General features: G+C 37.7%; 2 long non-coding RNA genes across 2 annotated transcripts in view; both read left to right on the forward strand.

Annotated features, from left to right (window-relative positions):
- The window catches only part of LOC127075363 (uncharacterized), a 78336-nt gene that overhangs the window by 926 nt on the left and 52681 nt on the right, over positions 1 to 24729 (forward strand). The gene's annotated exons all lie outside the window — the stretch shown is intronic.
- Positions 611 to 3796, forward strand: LOC127075365 (uncharacterized). Its single transcript, XR_007786407.1, has 2 exons — positions 611 to 1007; positions 2759 to 3796. It is a non-coding gene; the product is annotated as an uncharacterized LOC127075365 (long non-coding RNA).

Below are 24729 nucleotides of genomic sequence, written 5' to 3' on the forward strand. Positions count from 1 at the left end.
TGACATTTTATGTTTCGAAAAAAAATCGATTTTTTGTTGGAAAACATTAATTTTTTTATTTTTGAAGAATATCAACTTTTTTCTTTCGAAATTTTTTTTTTTTTTAAAAAACAAATCGCCTTTATCATTTTAAAAAGAAATCAATTTTTTTTTGTATTTTCGAAAAAATCATCTTTTTTCCTATTTTTGAAAAAAATAATTTTTTTTCAGAAATATCACTTTTTTCAGAAAAAATAAAAAATTTAAATATTTTAAAAAAAATCGACTATGTTATTTTTTTTGAAAAAAATTAGTGTTTTTCTTGAAAAAATCAACTTTTTTCTTTAATTTCTGAAAATAATTTTTACTTTTTTTTCAGAAAAAAATTAATTTTTTAATTTTTTTATTATTTTTAAAGTATATATTTAAAAAAATAAAATATTTTGTTTCAAATAAATTATATTTTGAGCCCCTCACTTAAGCCCCTTAAAAACCAAAAATAAGATGGGGCTTAAAAATAAGGGGCCAAAAAATTATTGATTTAGTAGGGGGCCTAAAAAAATTGGGCCGAATAAGGGGCCCAATTGTTGGGGCTTTCTCATTTAGGGCTTTTTTGACACTTCTATTTCTTGTTGTTTGCTTGATTGTTGTCTCTTCACAACCAGATTTGAGCGAGAACGACGAGAGAGAGAGAGAGAGAGTTTAAGCGAGAATGGCTAGAGAGAGAGAGAGAGAGAGAGTTTGAGCGAGAACGGCGAGAGAGGGGGTTTATGGATGAGTGCAACGAGAAAGAGTAGTTTAAATGGGAACAAATGTTGGTGAGAAAAAATGGAAAGCTTTTTTTTTCCTGCTGCTACGTTGAACCAAGTCATAGTTGAAGAAAATGTTATCTCTGCAGGAAGAAGATGTAGCGGTCGAATTAGGGTTCGCTAGTATCCTCCCTTCATGTTAAGGCATTGGGTCGGGTTGATCTAACCTGAGATTCATATCCGCCCGCCTCTGGGCCCAATCCATACTATTTTTTTAAGGTTCGTGGATAATTTAATTTATATATACCTATGAGTGTCAACTTGTGTTAGCTAGTTTTCTGTGGCTGAGTGGTTGAAACACCTACTGTTTCGCACTAGGCCTCTAGTTCAATTCTTGGCTTTGGTAGTTTTTGGTTTCTTTGTTTGTCTTATTTTTGTTAAAATATTGAAAACAAATTAGTTTTTATTGTTATTGAAAAATAAAAATTAATTTTGAGTTTTAATTTTATTTTATTTTTAAAAAAAATAGTTTATTTGAATATTTTTTATTACTATTTGGATAATACATGTAGTTGTAATTTCTAATTTATTTTAATTATTCATCCTATGTTTTAATCAATTTGTCTATTTATCTATCTTTTGTTGTAAATTAAATAAATAATTATGTTGATATGTGATCAAATAAATAGAATAAGAAAATCTTGGTTCAATACAAAGTACTTTTCGAATCCGATCTTATCCAAATTCAAACGTCTTATCATTTAAGTTAAAATATAAATAATTTTTTTAAAAAAATAAAAATACGAAAGAAGAGGACCATTGGAATCTAGCATTCCGGTGGAAACCATCGAATGATCTGTCCCGAGCCTTGCGTTTTGGATCAACAATTCATTCTTTTCTTAAAACATTAGAATCAACTTTTTTCATTAAAATTATAATTGTGGATTTCATTTTCTTAAAACACCAAATAAGATGAATATTAGTAGAAACTTAGACCTTTTTTTTCTTTATATCTATTTTAATTTAATTTATATTTTTTATAGATGTTTAGAAGTTCTCTTTTGTTATATCTTTTAAAATAAAAATAGATAAATAAACACATAGAAATCATAATAATAAAATCACAAAAATAGTTTTCCATATATTTTCTTGTATTTTAGATTAACTCATACAAATTTTAAAAATAATTTAATTTAGTTATTTTTCATTATTATTATTAGATTATGTCATAAAATAAAAATCATAAAAAATAAGTTTCCCATTTTATTTTATTATAATTTTAGGTTTTGTCATAAAAAATTCCAAAAAAAGAGTTTACCATTTATTTTATTTTAATTTTAGATTATGTCATTTAAAATTCCAAAAAAATAAGTTTACCATTTATTTTATTTTAGTTTTAGATCATGTTATAAAAATCATAAAAAAGTTAATTTCGTTATTTTCATTATTATTATTAGATTATGTCATAAATTTCTTAAAAAATTAAGTTCAACATTTATTTTATTATATTATGTCATAAAAATCAAAATAAGTTTAGCATTTATTTTCTTTTAATTCTAGATCATGTCATGAAAATATTCCAAAAAAAAGGAGTTTATAATTTATTTAATTTAATTCTAGATCATGTCATAAAAATTCAAAAAAATAAGTTTACCTTTTATTTTTTAATTTAGATTATGATATAATAATCATTAAAAAAATTAATTTAGTTATTTTCATCATTAGTTTTGGATCATGTTAAAAAAATTATTAAAAAGATTAATTTAGTCATTTTCATCATTATTTTTAGATTGTTATAAGAAATATTTAAAAAGGTTAATTTAGTTATTTTGATTATTATATTTAGATTCTGTTATAAGAATTTTTTTTTATAAAAAAAATAGTTAATTTAGTTATTTTCATCATTATTTTAAATTATGTTATAAAAATATAAAAAGAGTTAATTTAAATATATTTATTATTATCATTAAATTGTGTTAGAAAAAATAAAAAGGTTATGTTTAATTTATTTTCTTTTGTTGTTATTTTAGGTAGATTTTGTAGAAGCATGCTTCAATCCAAAGAATTTTGATGAAGACAACATGTATCAATGCAAAAAGATAAGAGCTTCAAGAGAATTCAAAGCATCAAGTTAATCAAGCCACATATGCATAGCAACATTTGGTTCAAGCTTCATTATCAAGCCAACACTTTTGCAAATTTGTTGAATCACTTCTAAGGTATATCTAATTCACTCTTAAATTAGTATACAAGTGTTCAACAATCATGTTTTGCATTTCCATATTTAACCTAACCATTTTTTAACATGTTGAAATGAAAAACACACTTTACTTAAAATATTTTTCTGTGTTTCAACAGTGTTAACTGGTTAACCAGATGCGTTAACCGGTTAACGGCCCTGTATTTGAAATTCTGAAGTTAACGTTAGATGCGTTAACCGGTTAACCCATTTGGTTAACCGGTTAACACTGTTCGTTTCAGCATTTCTTGGCCTCTTTTTATGAAAAATATTTTCAAATACTTATACCTTTTCACTATTTTTTATGAAGAAAATTATACCTCTTTGAAAAGGTGTTTTGATGAATATAAATTCTGGATTTTTTAAATGAAAAAATACCTCCAAGAACTTTCATAAAAACTCAAGATAATCACTCTTTCATATTTGTCAATTTCTCATAAAAGTGTTCATAACCAATTTTTGAGAAGAAACTTTTTAACATTCTTGTTTCATCTCATTCCATTTCTTGTTGAACACGTATATATTATCCTTTGAGTGAATTATTTATCCAAGGAGAAGATCAATCAAGAGAACATTGATAGTACTACACTTTATTCAAATCATCAAAGAAGATTTATTTTTGTTTGACTTGTGATCCAGGATTGTTGGACACAAGGGTTGGTGTTGCAAGAGGATTGTTCTTGCATACTTGATTGTTGTATAGTTGTTAGAACGTAGGCTTCACCTGTTTATGGTGTGATAGGCTGTACAATCTAAAACTATAATAAAATCTCTTACGAGGTGTAAGGGGACTGGATGTACCTTCGGTTTGTGAAGGGAACCGGGATAATTATTGGTGTCGTTTTATTTTCTGCTTTATTGCTTTCATAACCTAGACACTTAGACGGAAAAAATTCATCCACCGATAAAATAACCGAAAAATCTTATAAAGCCTAATTCACCCCCCCCCCCCTCTCAAGCTAATCTTGAAACTACAATTGGCATCAGAGCAAGTTATAGGTAACTTGTTCCTAGAGATCCAGCATGGCTTCCGCAAGCATAAACCCGGTTTTCAAAGATGGTGGAAGTAGCAACAAGCCCCCACTCTTCTCCGGAGAATATTTCGATTTCTGGAAAATCAGAATGAAGGCACATCTTGAGGCCCAAGGAGAAGGTATATGGGAAGCAGTTGAAGAAGGTCCACACAACCCGATGAATGTGGTGAGTGGAGTTGGTACCGCAAAGTTGAAAAACACCTATGACGAAGATGATAGGAAAAAGATTATGAATGAGAAGAAGGCAATCAACATACTCCAAAGCGCTCTTAGTATGGGCGAGTTCTTCCGTATATCTCAATGTAAATCGACAAAGGAGATTTGGGACACCTTGGTAGAAACACATGAAGGAACCGCCGAAGTGAAGAGATCGAGGCTAAACACTCTAAGTCAAGAATATGAGATGTTCCGCATGCAGCCCGGTGAATCTATAGTTGCCTTACAAAAGAGATTCGTCCATCTAACAAATCACTTGATTGCTCTCGGTAAAACCTTCACCAATGATGATCTCAACCTGAAAGTCCTAAGATCTTTGACAAGAGAATGGCAACCGAAGGTGACCGCTATTTCGGAAAAGAAGAGTCTCTCAACGATGACATCCGCGTCTCTATTTGGTAAACTTCAAGAACACGAATTGGAACTTGGAAGGCTCTAGAAGCACGAAAGTCAAGAAAAGAAGTCCAAGGGAATTGTCTTGAAGGTTGATTCAAAAAATGACAAAGATGATGAGACATCCGAAGATGAGAACTTTATGCTTCTTGTGAAGAAGCTTGGTAAGTTTTTTAATAAAAATAAAAATTCCTCTTATCCTAAAAAGAATAAACATTTCAGGAAAAAGGAAGCATCCACATCAATGCAAGACGTCACTTGTTATGAATGTGGAAAGCATGGTCACATAAAGCCGGATTGCCCAAAACTTGCAAAGAAAGGAGGATTCAAAGGCAAGAAGGAATTCAAGAACAAAAAGGCTTATGTTGCTTGGGACGATAATGAGATAAGTTCATCTTCGGAGTCGGAAAGCGGTGAATGTGCGAACATGGCTCTTATGGCTTCACATCACTCCGATGAAGAAATCGATGAGGTTAGTAGCAACTTTTCAGTTTATGACAATGACGCACAAGATGTTATAGATGAACTTTTAAAAGAATGCAAGACGTTGTATAAAAGTATTTCATCCCAAAAGAAACGAATTTCATCTTTAGAAGAAAATAATATTGCTTTGGAAAAATATATTGAAAGTGAAAAACAAAAGTTGATGGATGAAAAACAAAGTCTTGTATGTAAGAATTGTGAGTCTTTATCTTTCCAAATTGTTCAACTTAAAAGAGTTTTAGAAAGATATGAAAAATGTCAAATTGGCTTGGAGGAAATTCTTAGGCACCAAAGGTATCCTAATGATAAAAGTGGATTAGGATATTCTAAGTTTTCCAAACCAAGCACAAATGGGACCATCTTTGTTAAAGCAAGTGAACAAGTTGTTAAAGAGAAAGTAAACAATTCTAAAAGTGGTCATCAAAGTCATAAAAATAAAATGATTGCTAAGAAGAAGAATTATGTTCCTAGATATAGAAGTCATTTTCAACCTACTTGTTTTTATTGTGGAATCAAAGGTCACACACCTAATACTTGTTATGTGCGAAACATTGGCGTTGCAAAAGGGCATTATGTGTGGGTTGAAAAGGGTACTAACTACCAAGGACCCAGAGCAATTTGGGTACCTAACAAAACTTGATTTTTTTTTGTAGGTATGCTTGAAGACAACTTCGAATCAATGGTATCTTGATAGCGGTTGTTCAAAGCATATGACGGGCGATGTCAACAAATTTTCACATCTATCTTTAAAGGCCAAAGGATATGTTACATACGGTGATGACAATAAAGGAAAGATCCTTGGAGTAGGAACCATTGGAGCACCTCCTTTTACCATCATCGAAGATGTCCTTTATGTTGAAGGCCTAAAGCACAACCTACTTAGCATAAGTCAATTGTGTGACAAAGGGTTCCAAATCAACTTCACAAAGGATGAATGTTTAATAGAACATGAAGTCACCCATGACATTTTGCTAAAAGGTAAAAGGTTTAATAATATTTTTATGACTTCATTTGATGACTCTTCCTTGAAGGTAAAATGCTTAATGACGAACAACAACGGGGCTTGGCTGTGGCGTAAAAGATTCACTCACATTCACATGGAGCACATGAACAAGTTGATAAAGCATGATCTAGTTATTGTTCTTCCAAAGATTAAGTTCATCAAGGATAAGCTATGTGACGCATGTCAAAAGGGAAAGCAAACCAAGAAAACTTTCAAATCCAAGAATGTTGTATCTACGTCTAGGCCACTTCAACTCTTGCACATGGGTCTCTTTGGTCCATCAAGAACGAAAAGCTTCGGAGGTAATGTTTACGCTTTAGTTATTGTTGCTGATTTCTCTAGATATACGTGGACATTGTTTCTAGTTCAGAAAAGTGATGCTTTCAAGGATTTCAAGAAGTATGCGAAACAAATTCAAAACAAGAAGTCTCTCACAATAACCTCCATAAGAAGTGACCACGGTGGAGAATTCCAAAACACATTCTTTGAAGAATTTTGCGAAGAGCACGAAATTTCCCACAACTTCTCCGCACCACGAACACCACAACAAAACGGTGTCGTAGAAAGAAAGAATAGATCTTTGGTGGAGCTTGCAAGAACAATGCTCAGTGACTCCAACCTTCCTAAATATTTTTGGGCGGACGCAGTTAGCACAACATGTTTTGTAAGCAACCGTGTCAACATTCGTTCGATTCTCAAAAAGACTCCGTATGAGCTATTCAAAGGAAGGAATCCCAATATATCTTTCTTTCACATTTTTGGGTGCAAATGTTTTATCCTCAACAATGATAAGGACAACCTTGGTAAATTCGATGAGAAATCCGACGAAGGTATCTTCCTTGGCTACTCCCTATCTAGTAAGGCATTTAGAATTTTCAATAAAAGAACTCTTTCTATTGAAGAATCAATGCATGTATCTTTTGATGAAACTAACCCCTCAAAAGAGGATAACATTATTGTTGATGATGATGATGATATAATAGATATGTCACAACAACAAAAGGAAGTTCCAAATGATCAACCAATACCACAAGGAGATGACTTACCAATCATTGAAGAACATCATGATCTACCGAAAGAATGGAGAACTCATAGAGATCACCCGATCGATAAAGTTATTGGTGATATTAGCCAAGGCATTGCAACACGACTAAATCTCAAGGATGCTTGTCTCAACATGGCTTTTGTATCTCAAATAGAACCAATCAAAGTCGATGAAGCCTTAGGCGACGATCAATGGATTGTAGCAATGCAAGAAGAACTCAAACAATTCGAAAGGAATCAAGTTTGGAGTCTTGTACCAAGACCGGACAACAAGCACATCATAGGAACAAGATGGGTGTTCAAGAAAAAACTTGATGAGAATGGGATCATAGTTCGTAACAAAGCAAGATTGGTCGCACAAGGATACAACCAAGAGGAAGGAATTGATTTTGGTGAGACGTTCGCTCCGGTAGCAAGGTTAGAAGCAATTCGATTATTACTTGCTTATGCTTGTTCTATGAATTTTCAATTGTTTCAGATGGATGTCAAAAGCGCTTTTCTGAATGGCTACATCAATGAAGAAGTCTACGTCAAACAACCTCCGGGTTTTGAAGACTTCAAGAATCCTTCACATGTTTACAAGTTGAAGAAAGCACTATATGGCTTAAAGCAAGCACCAAGAGCATGGTATGACCGCCTCAACAACTTTCTATGTGAAAAGGGATTTGTAAAAGGAAAGGTTGACAAGACTTTGTTCATAAAGAAGATCAAGGGTAACACCTTATTGGTTCAAGTCTATGTCGACGACATCATCTTCGGTTCAACGAACAAAGATCTTTGCGAAGAGTTTTCACTTATGATGCAAGGAGAATTCGAGATGTCCATGATGGGAAAAGTGAACTATTTTCTTGGACTACAAATCAAGCAAACAAAGGATGGCATCTTCATCAACCAATCCAAGTATTGCAAGGAATTGTTGAAAAGATTCGATATTGATAGTTGCAAAGTAATGTCCATTCCTATGGGATCCGGAACGTACGTTGATCAAGATGAATTCGGAGTTTCAATAGATATCACAAAATATCGAGGTATGATTGGTTCATTACTATATTTGACGGCAAGCCATCCTGATATTATGTTTAGTGTATGTTTGTGTGCACGCTTTCAAGCAAATCCGAAGGAATCGCATCTCACCGCCGTGAAGAGGATTATGAAGTATCTCAAAGGAACAACGAACGTCGGACTATGGTATCTGTCGCAACCTGAAAAATGGAATGCGAAAAAAAACAACCGGCGAAGAAAGACAGGAGAGTCGCCACCGTGCGTTATTTATCCCAAAGGAGGGAAAGGAAACGCTTGAAGTAAACCTGGAAAAGGAAAGGACAAGACAGGGTCTCGCAACCAAATCTTGGGTTCGGGAGTCGATTATGCGAAGGGAAGGTATTAGCACCCCTACGCATCCATAGTACTCTACGGGATCCACTTTTGTAGTTCTTGTCTAAGGGTGTGGGTTTATCTAATGTGTTATTTACTAAAAAAAGGGGTCAAAAGAAAATGACTCGCACGGATGTCGCATCCACTGCATACGCATCTCATCTGAATATGAGAATCAGAGTCTTCGTAGCTCGGCTACCTAGGGGTTAAGGGTAATTGTGCTCGCTAAGACATCGCGTCTTATGCCTACGTATCTCATCTAGAATGAGAATCAGAGCAGGCCGTAGTTCGGCTAACTACAGGGTTATGGATTGGGTTTTGGATGAACGACGTTACTACGCAATCTACCGGATGCTCGACCTTTGGAGACTTACTCTCCTGTAGTAGAAGGAGTTAACGTGTTCTTAGAAGGAGAAAAATCAATGAGTTGGTAGGGTTAGGGATGCTCATGCAGAAGGGAAATCCTAGACGAAGGAACCTGCATAAAGTAAACACACAAAACATTGCCTCCTATCGAGGTCTTCCAGCTAAGAAAGCGGTAAAAATACGGGAAAATGTAAAAGTACCACACGGATAAAGATCCAAAGTAACAGTAATTAACGGAACAAGGAAACCCTGAGATCCTCCCAAGCTAACACCATCAAAGAAAGTGAGTCAGTACAGGTAATCGGAATGAAACCTCCAGGGGGTATCCCACAAATAAAGTGGAACACCAGGCAAACCATCTCTGCAAGAGTCATATGAGCCCTCACAAAACAAAACTCAACAAACAGGTTAGAGAAACAAAATAGGGTAACCAAGAGTTGCCCCCAAATCAAAATGTAACCACATGAATCATGCCATTAAAATTCACAAAAAGCTCACAAAAAGCAACCAAGGGTATCAAATTCACCCATAATACCTCATATATTTAGAGCATTCAAATTAAAGGCATAAAGATGATGGATATAGGGCAAACCTGATTGGAGAGATCGGTTGAAATCAAATGGCACGGCTGGATTTGCAAACCAATGTTAGGGTTTGCTTGAGCTGAAAGTGTGTGAGTCAGAATGAACCTTTCAGAGTTGCCTGGAGGTTGCTGCAGATTAATTCTCACTCTGTCTATCTAGGTTTCTCTCCAAGTTTTGTCTAGGGTTTTGTTCCAAAGAAACCTCAGAGTGTTTTGCTTCTCTTCCTTTTTCTGTCTATTCTCCCTCTTTTATAACCTAATTTTCATGGCTTTGTGGGTTCAAATGAGAGAGGTCCAAGTCCAAGATTTTTTCTATTATATTTTATTTATTTATTTATTTAATTATTTTTTTTTTGTTTTGTTTTTTTTTTGTTTTTGTTTTTTGTTTTTTTTGTTTTTTTTGTTTTTTTTTGTTTTTTATTTTTTATTTTAAATAAAGTTTCTTGGATCTGATTCTGATTGACATGATGAAATGCAATATGAAATGTTAAATGACCTAAAAATGAATGCATGAATGAGGAGGGCAAATTTTGGGGTGATACAGCTGCCCCTATTCAGTTATCAGCTAACCTGAGCAGGATGAAAGTGAACAGCTTATTAGACAAACAGGGTGACCTGTGATTGAATACCAAAGACAGACAAAAAATTTGCGCTCCAGGAACACCACAACAATGCTGAAATACACCGCGCTGTTTATTTCTCTTCCGATCCTCTAGCTGAATCTGAATCAGTCTTCTGACTTAATCTGGAGTTTCGATCCTCTGGCTGAATCTATACTCAATTTAGTCCTCTGGTTGGATGTTAATTTTGATCCTCGGGCTGGATACGGTTTCAATCTTCTGGCTAGATCTTCTTCGATCTTCTGGATAGATCTCCTTTGTTTTGATTCTCTGGCTGAATCTATTTTCTTTGATTCTCTGGCTGAATCTACTTCGATCTTCCGGCTAGATATGAATTGTTTCGATTTTCTGGCTGAATCTATTTTCTTTGATTCTCTGGCTGAATCTACTTCGATCTTCTGGCTAGATCTGAATTGTTTTGATTCTCTGGCTGAATCCATTTTCTTTGATTCTCTGGCTGAATCTATCTATTTTTCGATCTTCGGGCTAGACCTGACTTTGATCTTCTGGCTAGATCTGGATTGTTTTAATGATAAATTCCCATCATCAGGATCTCGCATCTGGGGCATGCACTGGTTGACCCTCTTTCGAAATCTACAGTCTTCATGTTAGATATGCAGCTTCGAGAATATCCCTCTTTTGGGCTTCGTACATATTCTTCAGGCTAGAATATGTTATAACGACTCTTCGATTAGACTTTGTTTTTTTTAATGCGATCCGTGGGCTGGATCCTCTTGTAGGTTGATTTTCTGTTGAGCTGTCAATCTATTCCTCCAGCTGGCTTGCTGGGGAAATAACGCTCGTAGTCGACTCTCTGGCTGAATCTTCGAAATGACCCTCAGGCTGGATCTCTGGAAAATGATTCTCAGGCTGAATCTTCGAAATGACCCTCATGCTGGGTCACACACACACTTGATCCTCTGGCTGAATCTCATGACTTTGGTTGTAAAGTAATTTTTCAGTCTGCTTTGAAGAACCTGTTTATCAGCTTATGTGTATGTTTGATATGCATGCAAATGCAAATGCAAATGTTATGCATGGTGCAAAAGAAAAAAGAAATCTGCTTAGGGAAGCAACTCTGGCAGGGAGCGGATCGCTGTATCAATCCTTGAATGCTCTGTGGGGAACGATCCGTCTGCCGGGACCGGGGAGCCACCGAAAATAAATCGGCCTTTTTTGAAAAGTTGACCTTGCCGGGGAAGTATCAACTATGGAAACTTAGCTTGGCGAGGCTCTGCGAGGAGAGTCTGTGAGGAAAGCACTTCCTGGGGAAATGTCGTAGGAATCGACCTTTGCTGGGGATATGAACTTGCTAATCGTCCTCAGGCTGGGGATTAAAACAAATCTGTTAAAAAAAATAATCTGCTGGGGACGAGATGAACACTGGGAACACCACCCTCTTGTCTGTTGGGTATGCGACTACTCCGTTGTTGTTGGGAAGATACAGTCTGGCACTGTCGACTCCGCTGGGGATATACAGTCTGGATACTGTCAACTCTACTGGGGATATACAATATGGATACTATCAACTCTACTGGGGAACCTGCTCTGCAGAGGAGAGGCTTTGTCGACCGCTTGGGGGTGAGGATTCATGACTTGGCATCCGGTTCCTGTGACCTGTAACCAAAAAATACACGTATGACCCAGGGAATTACTCAGTTTGAATTCACCGTCCGGGATTAAGCACATTCAAAGCAATTTTGACTGTTTTCCTGCGCAAGTCATCTGCAAAAGGCACCATTACATTCAGATGCAATATTTTTCCTCAAGAATTCAAGCATCTTTTGCAAACAAACTGATACACGAAAAGTAAAGAGGCTTTTTAACTGAATTATTCGACTTTTGTTGGTTGAATTTTTTTTGCCAGGAATAGGCGAGTACATCAGGAAGCTGATCCCTGGAAAGAGGTGATCGCTATAAATTCAACAAGAGAAACTATCCTAATGGCAATGTGGAAACAGGGTCCCACCGAGTTTCGACTCTGCTATGGCTCGTATGTCCTCAAGACGCTATGCTCATCTTGCTTTCTGAAGTGGATGATTAGTCGATCTTTTACCTTCAGAGATTACCGGATTGAATGAAACGGTGATATAACACGGATGAACTCAGATCGCAGTTATTCGCTTATTCCCTAACTTTTGCATGGACCGCCCTTTTGGGTTTTCAATCCACCGGGATACCCTTTTTTGCCTGAGCCGCCCTTTCGGGTTTTCGACTCACCGGATGTACATTTTTATTTTTATATCCCTAATTTTTGCCCGAACCTCTTTATTCTTTTTTTGGTTCGTCGGGATGCCCTTTTTTGCCTGGACTATTCTTTTTACTTGTCCAGCGGGTCTATTTTATGCGAAGTATTTTTTAACTGCGTCTGAGTTGACAGGGGACGGGAAGTCTTCGCCATCCATGGTTGTTAGCATCAGAGCTCCGCCAGAGAAAACTCTTTTAACCACGTATGGACCCTCGTTGTTCGGTGTCCATTTGCCCCTGTGATCTGTGTTGGGAGGAAGAATTCTTTTGAGTACCAATTCACCGACTCGATACTCCCGAGGACGCACTTTTTGATCAAACGCTCTCTTCGTCCGTCTCTGATATAGCTGGCCATGGCATATAGCTGATAGTCTCTTTTCCTCAACTAGGCTTAGCTGATTGTATCGAGAACGGACCCATTCTGCTTCGTCCGACTTCATTTTTGGTGCAGGGAAAAGTTATTCTGGCATAAAATGGCATATGAACCCCCTCCGGTGTGATCAACACTGCACCAACTCCGCGACCATTGACGTTGACCGCCCCATCAAACATCATATTCCATTTGGATTCAGGGTCAGGCCCCTCCTCCGGGAGTGGTTCCTCGCAATCTTTCGATTTGAGAAACATGATGTCCTCATCAGGAAAGTCGAACCTCATAGGTTGGTAATCATCAATCGATTGTGCGGCAAGATAGTCTGACAAAACACTTCCTTTGATGGCTTTTTGTGAAGTGTATTGGATGTCATACTCTGTCATCATCATTTGCCACCTAGAAATCCTGCTGGCTTTTCAAAAATATACTTGACTTGATCCATCTTTGATATCAATAGAGTCGTGTGAGTCAACATATACTGTCTTAGTCGGCGAGCAGCCCATGCCAAAGCGCGGCAAGTTTTCTCGAGCAGTGAGTATCTTTGTTCACAGTCGGTAAACTTTTTTCTAAGGTAGTATATTGCATGCTCTTTTCGACCTGACTCGTCATGCTGACCGAGCACACAACCCATTGACCTTTCTAACACAGTCAAGTACATGATCAACGGTCTTTTCCTCTCGGCCTGTAGACTGGCCCCGATCTTGATCTCTTTCTTGTCGTCTTCGGTACCAATGTTGATGGTCTCAACCACCTTCTGATAAGGTGTGATAGCTCGGTCCTCCTGTTTCAACAACCTGGCTAACTTCTCAGGCAATTCACAATCTTCCTCAACCCCTTCTTCGGCTTGATAGATAGGATTGTCGAAGTCATACTTGGCCATAGCAGTGTCGTTAGCAGTGAGATCCGGGTGATCAGTTTTACGAGGTGTTTTTTGGAAAGAAAAACGAAAAAGAAACATGAAAAAGAAACATTGTCGTTTTTGTAAAAGTAAAAATGATTGAAAGAAAGAGAACACAAAATTGTTTGCAAAAGCTGTCCTTTGTTGATGATGAAAATAATTGCGAAATGTAACTAAATGGATGGCCCTACAGATGAGTCATTACACCTTGGTCAAAGTGTAAGACTTTGTTATGCATGTGATAAAAGGAAAAGAATAAAAATTACTCCTTCAGTAGAGTAAACCGGACGACTTTTTCAGACGACCAATTGTCGAGCTTTTCTCCTGGGACACACGGGCGAATCCAGCTATCTAAGTCACAGTAGTTGTCAGCCTTGTCTTCATCTGCAACATTGACGGTGTGGGGAGAAACCAAACCCCCGTTGGAGAAAGTACCGACTTCATTCTTCTGAGACCCCAGAGTATACCCCAATCCAAACTTGTCTTCTTTTATGATTTGCTCCACAAATTTGCCCCAGCCTTGGGCATTACCAGCCTTAACCACTTCAACAACTTGCTTGTATGAAGAGATAGAAGTCCCGACCTTCTCAGACCCAGGTGAAAAGACAGTTTCGGGTGCGACCTAACTGATGTTTATGGCTTCGAAGCCCTGACACAGCATCTCATGCATCTCGCCATCCATCTCCACATACTTAAATGTAGACAGGTGGCTAACAAAAATATCCTCTTCACCACAGACAGTGACGACTTGACCTTCTAGTTCATATTTGAGCTTCTGGTGGAGAGTAGAAGTAACAACACCGGTAGCATGAATCCAGGGACGACCTAGCAGACAGCTATAGGCAGGCTGGATATCCATCACATAAAAGGTACTCTTGAATTCCTGCGGTCTAATCTTAACTGGCAACTCAACTTCGCCACAAACAGCTCGCTTAGAGAAATCAAAAGCCCTTACAACTAAATTACTCGGCCTCAGGATGGCGTCATCGCAATCCAACTTCGTTAAGGCTTTCTTTGGAAGAACATTCAGAGAAGAGCCTGTATCAACCAACACATGGGAAAGCACCACCCCTTTGCATTCCATTGTGATATGCAAGGCTTTGTTGTGATTCCTGCCCTCAGATGTTAGGTCATAATCGGTGAAACCTAGCGCATGGCTAGTGTGTACATTCGAAACTACCGACTCCAGCTGGTCAACAGTTATCTCTGGGGGAACATAAGCCATATTCAGTACTTTCAACAAGGTTGCTCTGTGTGCCTTAGAGCACATCAATAGTGAGAGAATGGAGATCTTTAAGGGTGTCTGATTTAGCTGGTCGACTACCTTGTAGTCACTTTTCTTGATAATCCTCATAAACTCATCCACTTCCTTCTCGAATGCGGTCTTAGGAGGAGCTTCCTCGGTAGTAACCTCTTCGGTGGATACCTGTTCTCCTTTAGCCTTGGCAGCTGCCTCAGCTTCAGCATTCGTGCGCAATGTTGATGGTGCAAATAGGCGTCCACTGCGAGTGAAGCCACCAATTCCTCCAACATTGTCTACAACGGAGCTACCAATGTCAATGTCTTCTTCGTTAACTTTCTGCCCCTGGCAGTAGATATCAGCCCCATAGTGCCATGGGATAACACTGTCTTTCTCATACGGAACAGGTCGTGGTACCGTGATGGTGACCGGACCGATCAAAGTCGGTTGAGGGTTGTCAGAGTAAATTGGTGCTGGACTTTCTGGGAAATATATTGTTGTCGAAGCGGGTCTCTCGGGAACATATATTTCTTTAGGAGTGAAATAAAACGTTACTGTCGACACATCATTCTTCACTAGACGAGTCTGATCGAACTGAAGACAACCTTCATCTATCAGTTGCTGAATACCCCTTCTCAAACTATCACATCCGTTCTCGGCGTCTTGACAATTTCGACACTCTTCCCCACAGCCCGGGAAAATCCGTCCTTTCAAGAGTCGGTCTTTGACCACCGATAGCGAAGTCTTCACTTTAGTCACATCAGAACCAAATTCAAAGTTTCCCCACTATCAACAACATTAATCCTCTGCCCGCCGTGAGCTGGCATCGGGTTTTGGATAACATTAGGCACCGGAGAAAAATTGATGGCCTCGGCATCTCTCAAATCTTGTACCTTTAGCTGGAGAGCCTTGCAATTATCTGTAGTATGGCCAGGTGCGTTGGAGTGAAAAGCACATCTGACGTTGACATCATAACCTCTAGGCAGATTGTTGGGATCGACCGGTGGGGCCAGAGTTCTCAACGTAACCAGATTCATGTCAATCAGCTTGGGAAGTAATACAGAATAAGGCATTGGGATTGGCTCAATGACCCGGTCCGCCTGCCTTGGACGTTGTTGATAGGGTCTCTGCTGACCCGGATTACCTCCTTGTTGTTGATTGTTGTACCTGGGTTACTGTTGCGGATGATACTGCGGTTGAGGAACAGGTGTTGGAATAGTGACTGTGGCCACTTGATCTTGATAATAATTAGGGCGTCCTCTGCCCCTGCCTCTGCCGGCATATACAACGCTCGTCTCACCTTCTCTTCTTCGCTGACCGTTACCAACAAACGGTTTCTTGGGAACTGATGAGTGTAAGACCCCAATTTTGTCCCTAAGATCCCTCATGGCATCATATCATATCATATAATTGCCTCAAGGATCATTGTGCACCTTGCTTCCCTCCCTATGGGTTGGTTATTCTTTGAGAGTGATTCTTGATCACCAAGCATGTTTTGCATTGGTATATCATTGCATTTTTTTACCACTAACCAAAAGTACAAAAATATGTCATCTAACCCTTGTCTTGCAGATGAAGCAATCAACAGTCAAAGCAGTCAAAGGCAGTCATTGAGCAATAGATAGTGGCCATTCTTGAGAATTTGGACACCACAGTCATTATCAAGACTTCATATGAACCATGTGATCATTTTGAATCAAAATCCCAAGTGGTAGAGGCTTGAATTTCATCAGAACCATTGCCAGGTCAACTAGAGGCCTAGAAAGTCAACAACCAAGTCAACAGTGGATTTGGAGGTGGGAAGTGATTAGAAATACTTCATTCATGTTCAAACAAGTCTCATTTGACATTTCAAACATCAACATTGAAGAAAATAACGTCAGGTCAAAACTTTCCAAAAATAGAAAGTGACCTATAATTCAAAATTGCCAAAAATGGAAAGGTTTTAACCTAACTTCAACTTCAAATTACATCACCAAAAAAGATTCAAATGAAATTTTGTTGAACATGAAAGTTGTAGATCTTTCTCTCCCATTTCCAAAAAGTCCAAGATCATCAATTTCTCATGTGTGGTTAAGAAGATATGATCAAAACATGGCAAGATGTACATTGAACTTCAAATGGCCATAACTTCTCAACCAAAGCTCCAATTCAAGTGGTTCTTTTTGCTAAATTCTCATTTTGACCTCTACTTTCCAAAACATGCATTGCATTTCATCAATTGTCATCATATGAACATGTGCCAATTCACTTGATTTTTGGAGGGAATTTTTAAAGTTTAAAATTGGTGAATTATTTGAACATTCTATCATTGCCAATAGCTCCAAAATGATATTTTAAGTGAAATTGAAGAATTTTCGTGTACTGTTCATGCATGCATATCATGCATGAGGTGAAATTGCTAATTTGCACAAACACCTCATTTTTGTTAATTACATTTGCATTGGCTTAAACATGATTAAGAGCATGATTAGGAGGGAGTATATAACACAAACCCTAACTGTTTTCAGCTAACAACATCACAATTTTCAGATCTAGATCCAAATATCAAAAAATTTCTTTCACTTTTTTCTTTCAAATTCTTCAAACACACTCCACTTTTCTTGATCAATTCATCAACTGGAAGCAACTTTGAGCAAGATTGAAGGAAGAATCAAGAGAATCTGTGCCTGTTTGTTCATGCTTGGAGCTTTGATGCAACAATGGTGAATTGAAATTTTGGAGGATTCGTACACAGTTAAACTTCAATCTCTCTTCCAATCATCTGTACAAGCATTGTAGAAGAAGTCTGGAGCATCACAAGGCCTTGGATCCACCAATTCCAGTTCTGCTTCTTCAAGAGGTCATTGAATCAATCTCTTTAATTCTTAAATTCATTATGCTATTGTTGTAGATCATGTGTTGCTGAGTAAACTGAGCTTTGAGTCATTAAATTCCATGCCAAATTGAGTTAGTTATGCTGATTTGAAGATCCATATGTGAAACTTGATTGCTTCGATTTGATCTTGTTACTTTGATTCATGCTTAGTTATTAGTGGATTAGTGTTGTATGCTGCAAGATCTACACCATGATATGTTTGATTTTGATTTCTGAAAACTTTTGTTCTTGAGCATGGCACTGCTCATGATGAACACGATGAAGATATTGAAATTTCGTTTCCAGGAACGCGTTTGATCTTTCAAAATGCCTTTCCTGCGTTTTGCATGTGTTTGTGAAAAGCGTGTTTTTGATTGGTCCATGCATACACTCATGCACGCTTCCTATTGGCTACCGCGTGTTGACTCCGTTGACCAAGCCAGTGTTTAATGAAACGCTGCGTTTGCAGCTTGGCGCCTGATTCATTTCAAAACGCGCTTGATTTCGATTCCTGGCTGTGTCAAAAATTCAAATGCCATGCTATTATATTCCATTTCCCTCCATGATATTCATATGCTATGCTTCATGTTTTTTTTTAATTTTTCTCCATCTTCATAAACTCATATCTAATCAAATATTGCTCCAAAAAATATGTGGTTTTTTGCATGATGTCACATTTTCTGTCTATTATTTTTTGGTTATTTTTCCATAAATTGTGCACGACTGGAAAATATTTGGTGCTAGGGTTTGTGTACATGTGTCCATTCTTGACCTTGCCTTGCCATATGCTTTGTGAAATGCTGAGATTTTATCCAATGCTCATGAACTTTTACATGATGAAACTAGACACTTTGCTTGACATTTTGGGGTTGATTTGGTATTTTTACCATTTGTAGTTTCTGTTTTATGATCATGTTAAGGTAGGTGTGATAATTTGTGTCACACCTTTGCTTGTTCATCTTATGTGATGTGTTTGCCTTGCCAAATGATCTCCAATTGTCCTGATTTTTTGTGTGGTGCATGTTATCGATGTTGTGAATGCTTATGAATTTTATTGGATTTTTTTGAATCATTTCTGATTTAATTGAGATTTTTCATTCTGGTTGGTCACATTTGAGCTTTTAAATTTCCTTGAACTTCAATTGATCATGAAATGCTTTTGGTATATGATATTGATGTGAGACCTTTTGGATTGTTTCAAGATGTGTTTGAAGTTGATTCATGTTAATTTTCAGCTTCTGTTTTGAATTTTTTCTCCATCTTTGACCCTAGGCTTTGACCTAGTGGTTTGCCTCTCATGTTTGAGCTTTGATTTCAGGTTAAACATCCAAGTTATATGGTTCATGATGCTCCATCATTTAAGCATTTGATGTTTGCTTTTGACTACTAACATTGTGTGTTTTGTAGGGTTGTTAACTCATTTGAGCTTGACTTGTGGCTTATGCCTTTGCTTATTGGGTTTGACTGTTGATATTAACTATTGGTTGTTTGTCTGTATAGTTGTACTGATTTGTTTGATGTTTCCACAGGTACATAAATTGCTTAAGTTCATTTTGAACTTGCTTTTGCTTGGTTGCTTAACCACTTAGGTATAACCTCTAATCTTCATGTAGTCTGGAAGACCTGTCCTGTTATGTGGGCAGGCACCTATCTGAAGTCCTCCTTAAGAGGCAACGCTTGTGATTGTTTACCTTTTGTGCCAAGCAGGAAAAGTCCTCATATGAGGCAATTGGTAGATAAAAGAGATGTGTAGTCCATCTCCTACTATTCAGTGTGTCATCCACTTTGCTCACATAACATGTTGATGCATTGTGGATATTAACCCAAGATCTTATAGAGTCAAATCATTTGTGGAGAAGAGTTCCAACTTTCTGAACTCCCACACATTCTATTGTTTAAAGCTCTCCCAGGCCAGGGATAAGAGCTATGAGGCACACCCCTCATCTCCATTTCATCTGCTTCACCCTAACTCTCAATGTTAGGGTTAAGAGCACAACATACCCCATTCCAGTTGACTTTAAAGTCTAACCTTGCTTGAGCCTAATTGATTGTATATAGTGTGTGCTAATTGACTTGTTTGTCTGCTTACTTGATTCCTCTGTGCATATCTGCTTGAGTGTGCCTTAGTACATTTATCATCATCATTTGTATATCATTTCATAAACTTTGCTTTATAGCATTTTGCTTTGTCCATGGAGAAGACAAGCATAAGTCCATTACTTGGCAGTTGTTCCCATGATATGGTGTGAGACTAGTATAAGTCCATTGATTGGCATCTGGTATCCTTGTTACTTTGTTTGTGAGACTAGTATAAGTCCATTGATTGGCATCTGGTATCATTTGTTTTGTTTTAGGAGATTGGTGTAAATCCATTGATTGGTATCCGGTATCCATGTTTGTTTTGTGAGACTAGTATAAGCCCATTGATTGGCATCTGGTATCATTGTTTTTGTTTTAAGAGATTGGTGTAAATCCATTGATTGGTATCCGGTATCCATGTTTGTTTTAGGAGATTGGTATAAGTCCATTGATTGGCATCCGGTATCCATTTGCTTTGCTCATTTGCTTACTTGCATTGTTGCCTTATTCCAAAGGAATCACTTGGATCATCTGTCGCATCCGCGAAAAACAACCGGCGGGCTAAAACAAAATAACACAGAGCCGCCACCGTGCGTTATTTATCCCAAAGAGGGAAAGGAAACGCTCGAAGTAAACCTGGGAAAGACATGGTCTCGTGACCAAAGAGAGATGGGATTAGGAGTCGGTTACGCAAGGGGAAGGTATTAACACCCCTCACGTCCGTCGTACTCGACGGGATCCACGCTCAAAAGGAAAGAAAAAGGTTGCTAAAACTGCTCACAAACATCACACACACACTGGAAACAACACAGGTGGAAGAAGAGGGAAATGGCTCGCTAGGATATCGCATCCTATGCCTACGTATCTCATCTAGAATGAGAATCAGAGCTACCATAGTTCGGCTCACGCACGCCGAAACAAAACACACGCACAGACGTTGAGACGTCAAAGCAAACAAGCAAGCGGAAACAGACTGCCAATGGCTGGGCTTACGTCCGACTCCGAACCAACAAACCCACACTGGAAACCAAACGCCAATTGCTGGACTTACATCGGACTCCAAGCACACAACAATAGGATACGGAATGCCAATCGCTGGGCTTACATCCATCTCCTAACACACACAAGAAAGTTAACACACAAACAAGTTACTAAGGAGTCTGGCACTCGAGCCTAGCAACTGTCAAGCAAACACACGTAAAAAGAAAAAGGGTGCCCGGAGAGATCTCGTACGACCTCCTGCCTACGTACCTCATCTGGTATGAGGATCAGGGCAACATAGTTCCCCTTAACAGGGGAGAAACTTTCTCCTAACCAGAGACTGGGAAATGACAAACTAGAAGGGAGACTGACTCGAGCCTAATAGTTATCATGCAATCCTCAATGGTCCTAGGTTGAGTTTTCTATCTAACTTGCACAGGCAGCAAGCTATCCTAAACAGGCAAAGCAAAGCAAGCATACACACAATTACCACACACTATATACAAACAAAGTGGGCTCACACAAGGGTTAGGCTGTGGAACACAAGCCAACTGTAATCGGGTGTAGTTAGCTCTTAACGCTAACATTGAGAGTTAGGGTGAAGTAGATGAAATGGGAAGTGAGGGGTGTGCCTCACAGCTCTTATCCCTGGCCTGGGAGAGCTTGACTCAAATAGAAGGTGTGGGAGTTCAGAAAGCAGGAACTCTTCTATCCACATGACTGACTCAACAAGGATCTTGGGTTAATATCCACAATGCATCAACATGTAATGTGAGCAAAGGGATGACACACTGACTAGCAGGAGATGGACTACACATCTCTTTTATCTGCCAATTGCCTTATCAAAGGTCTTTTCCTGCTTGGCACAAAGAATAAACAATCACAAGCATTGCCTCTTAAGGAGGACTTCAGACAGGTGCCTGCCCAAGTAACAGGACAGGTCTTCCAGACTACATGAAGTCAGAGATTTTATACCTCAATGCTTAAGCAACCAAGCAAAGCAAAAGCAAGTTCACAATGAACTTAAGCAACTAAATGTACCTGAAAACAATTCAACTCAGTCAGTATACAAGTCAAAGGTCAAACAGACAGTTAATATTCAACAGTTAACTGTACACAGTCAAACAAGCAAGGCAACGATTTTCAAAGCACAAGCTCAACTCAAATGAGCTAAAGCAACCTACAAAACAAGTCAAGATTAGTCAACAAAGCTCAAATAATCCAACTCAAGCAATGTGAATCAATCCCCATGGCCATATGCTTCTTATCCCGAAAACAAAGCTCAAACATAAGCACCAACCACTAGGACAAGGCCTAGGGTCAAAGAGGGAGAAATAATTCAAAATAGAACATGAAAATTGACATGAATCAACTTCAATCCAATAAGAACAACATCCAAAAAGTTCCACATCCATATCATGCACCAAAATCATTTCACAAGTCAAATAAGGCAAAGCATACAAGTTGGAAGCACATTGAAGAAACAGAATGAACAAATCCACATTAATTCCAAGAAAAATCATGGCTAAACAGAACACATAACATGATCAGCACACCAAAAATCAAGGCATTTGGACAAGTTTAAGCATGGTAAAGAAATTCCATAAGGCAAGGCTAGCACAAACAAGCTCAATTGAGACACAAAATGCTACATCAACTTAGCACAAGCCTAAAACAGAATTGACAAATGATAAATGCCTCAAGCCAAAGCCACAATAAACTTCAATGTGTCTAGAAGCAATGTGCAAAATTTCAAATCCATATGATACACAACCAGCATTTCACAAATCATTGAAGTTCATGACTATCTAAAAGTCCATAAATGGTCATCCAGAAGGAAAAATACCAAACAAATCAAAAATAAATCCAAAAAATCCAGAATAATTCATGATCAATCCTAACATTGTCACACATTGTCACACCTACATTAAACAGATCATATATCAACAACCAGAAATGAGAAAAATGCAAACTAAACACGAAAAGGTCCTTAAAGATGTCTAGTTTAAGCACACAAGATTTCAAGAGCATTGGATTAACATTCATCATTTCACAAAGCATATGGCAAGGTAGGTCAAGAAAACACACACATACACAATCCCTAAGCCAAAACATTTTTCATGCGTACACAATTTCTGGAAAAATAGTCATAAAAAACTAGAAATCATGAGGAACAACATGCAAAAATTCCCAGGTCATTTGGATCATTGATCAATGAGTTATGAATTTTGTAAATGAATGAAAAATTAAAAACACATGAAAGCATGTATGAACATGGATAGCATAAAGATGAAAATAATGCAAAGCAATTTGGATAAATGCCTCAGCCAGGACTCGAACCGGCCACGAATTCAAATTGGAGCGCTTAACAATGAAACTCTGTGTTTCATTAAAGCCTATGTTGCAAGGCCGTGCGCTCCTATCCAATCATTCTGCCATGCAACTACCACGTGGACCAACGCATGGATTGAAACACAAAAACACATGCACAGCTCGCTAAACAAGATCAAACACACTTCTGGAATTAAAACCCTAGGATCTTCATGCGCATTCATACGTGTTCTTGAGCTCAAGAACACACTTGTCCAGAAATTCACAACCAGCACACCATTGGATTCGTCTTTCAACATACAACACTAATCTAAGCTCAATTTAACCTAATTCCACATGTATCCAGAGATTCAAGCCAAAGAAGTTTCATGTATCAATCTTAGATCTAACATATCTCACTCGTTTCTCCATGAAAATCAATGAGACAAAGCTCAGTATACTCAGGGATGAAAGATCTACCATAAGCATACAACAATTTCATGAATCAATGAACTCGAATTCTAACCTTGTTGGAAGTGCAGAACTGGAATAGGTGAGTTCAGGCCTGGAGAAGCTCAAACAGGTGATCCAATGCTCTTGTATGATGATTTGGATGAAGGCTTGGATGTTAATCTTGCACGATCTTGCTTGAATCTCCAAATGCCATTAATGGATGTAAGCTTTAACAGTTCCAAATGTGCACGAAATCCTCTTGATCATGCTTCAATCCAGCTCAAAAATGCTTCTAGGTGATGATTTGATCAAGAAACATGCAATGCTTTTGAGGAAAATTGAAGAAAAGTGGGAGAAAAAGTTTGAAGAGATTTGTGAATTAGATCTAGATCTGAGAATTCTGATGTGTTAATCATGAAAACAGTTATGCTTTAGCTTTTATATGAGCTGCTAATGATGCTTGCTAATCACAATTAAGCAATGCAAATGAAATTAGTGAAAACCAAGTGTAATGCCAATTTTGCAATTCACCTTATGCATGTAATGACCAATGCTACAGTGCACGTTTTTGGTTTGAATTCCACTTGAAATGTTGTTTTAGAGCCAAGGCAAGTGTTAAAATGCACAAACAATGCACCATTTTCAAATTGGAAATTTCCCTCCAAAATTCAAATGAAAATGCAAATATTTTTGTGATCAAAATGCATGGCTTATGATACATGAATTGAATAGTGCATGTCAAGAGAGAAATGTACAAAAAAGAACCATCTCATTTGGCCTTATGGTGTGAAAGTTATGCATTCTTGAAGTTCAAATTCCAATGACCATGATTGATCCATATCTTTCCAACCATACATGAGAAATTCATGTTCTTGGGAGAACAAGATCTACGACTTTCATGTTCAACAAAATTTCATTTGAAGCTTTCTTGATGATGTAATCTTGAGGAGAAGACCTTTCCATTTTTGGCAGTTTCAAATTACAGGTCACTTACTATTTTTGGAAAGTTTTGTCCTGACTTTATTTTCTTCAACGTTGATGTTTGAAATGTCAAATGAGACTTGTTTGAACATGAATGAAGTATTTCTAACCACTTCCCACCTCCAAATCCAACAGTTGACTAGTGGTTGACTTTTTCAGTTGATAGATGACTTGGCTATGCACAGATGAATTTGAGCCTCAATCTCCTGATGAAATGGCTCCAAAAT

This window comes from Lathyrus oleraceus, chromosome 4 (genome assembly GCF_024323335.1).
Source record: "Lathyrus oleraceus cultivar Zhongwan6 chromosome 4, CAAS_Psat_ZW6_1.0, whole genome shotgun sequence".
Classification (NCBI taxonomy): Eukaryota; Viridiplantae; Streptophyta; class Magnoliopsida; order Fabales; family Fabaceae; genus Lathyrus; species Lathyrus oleraceus.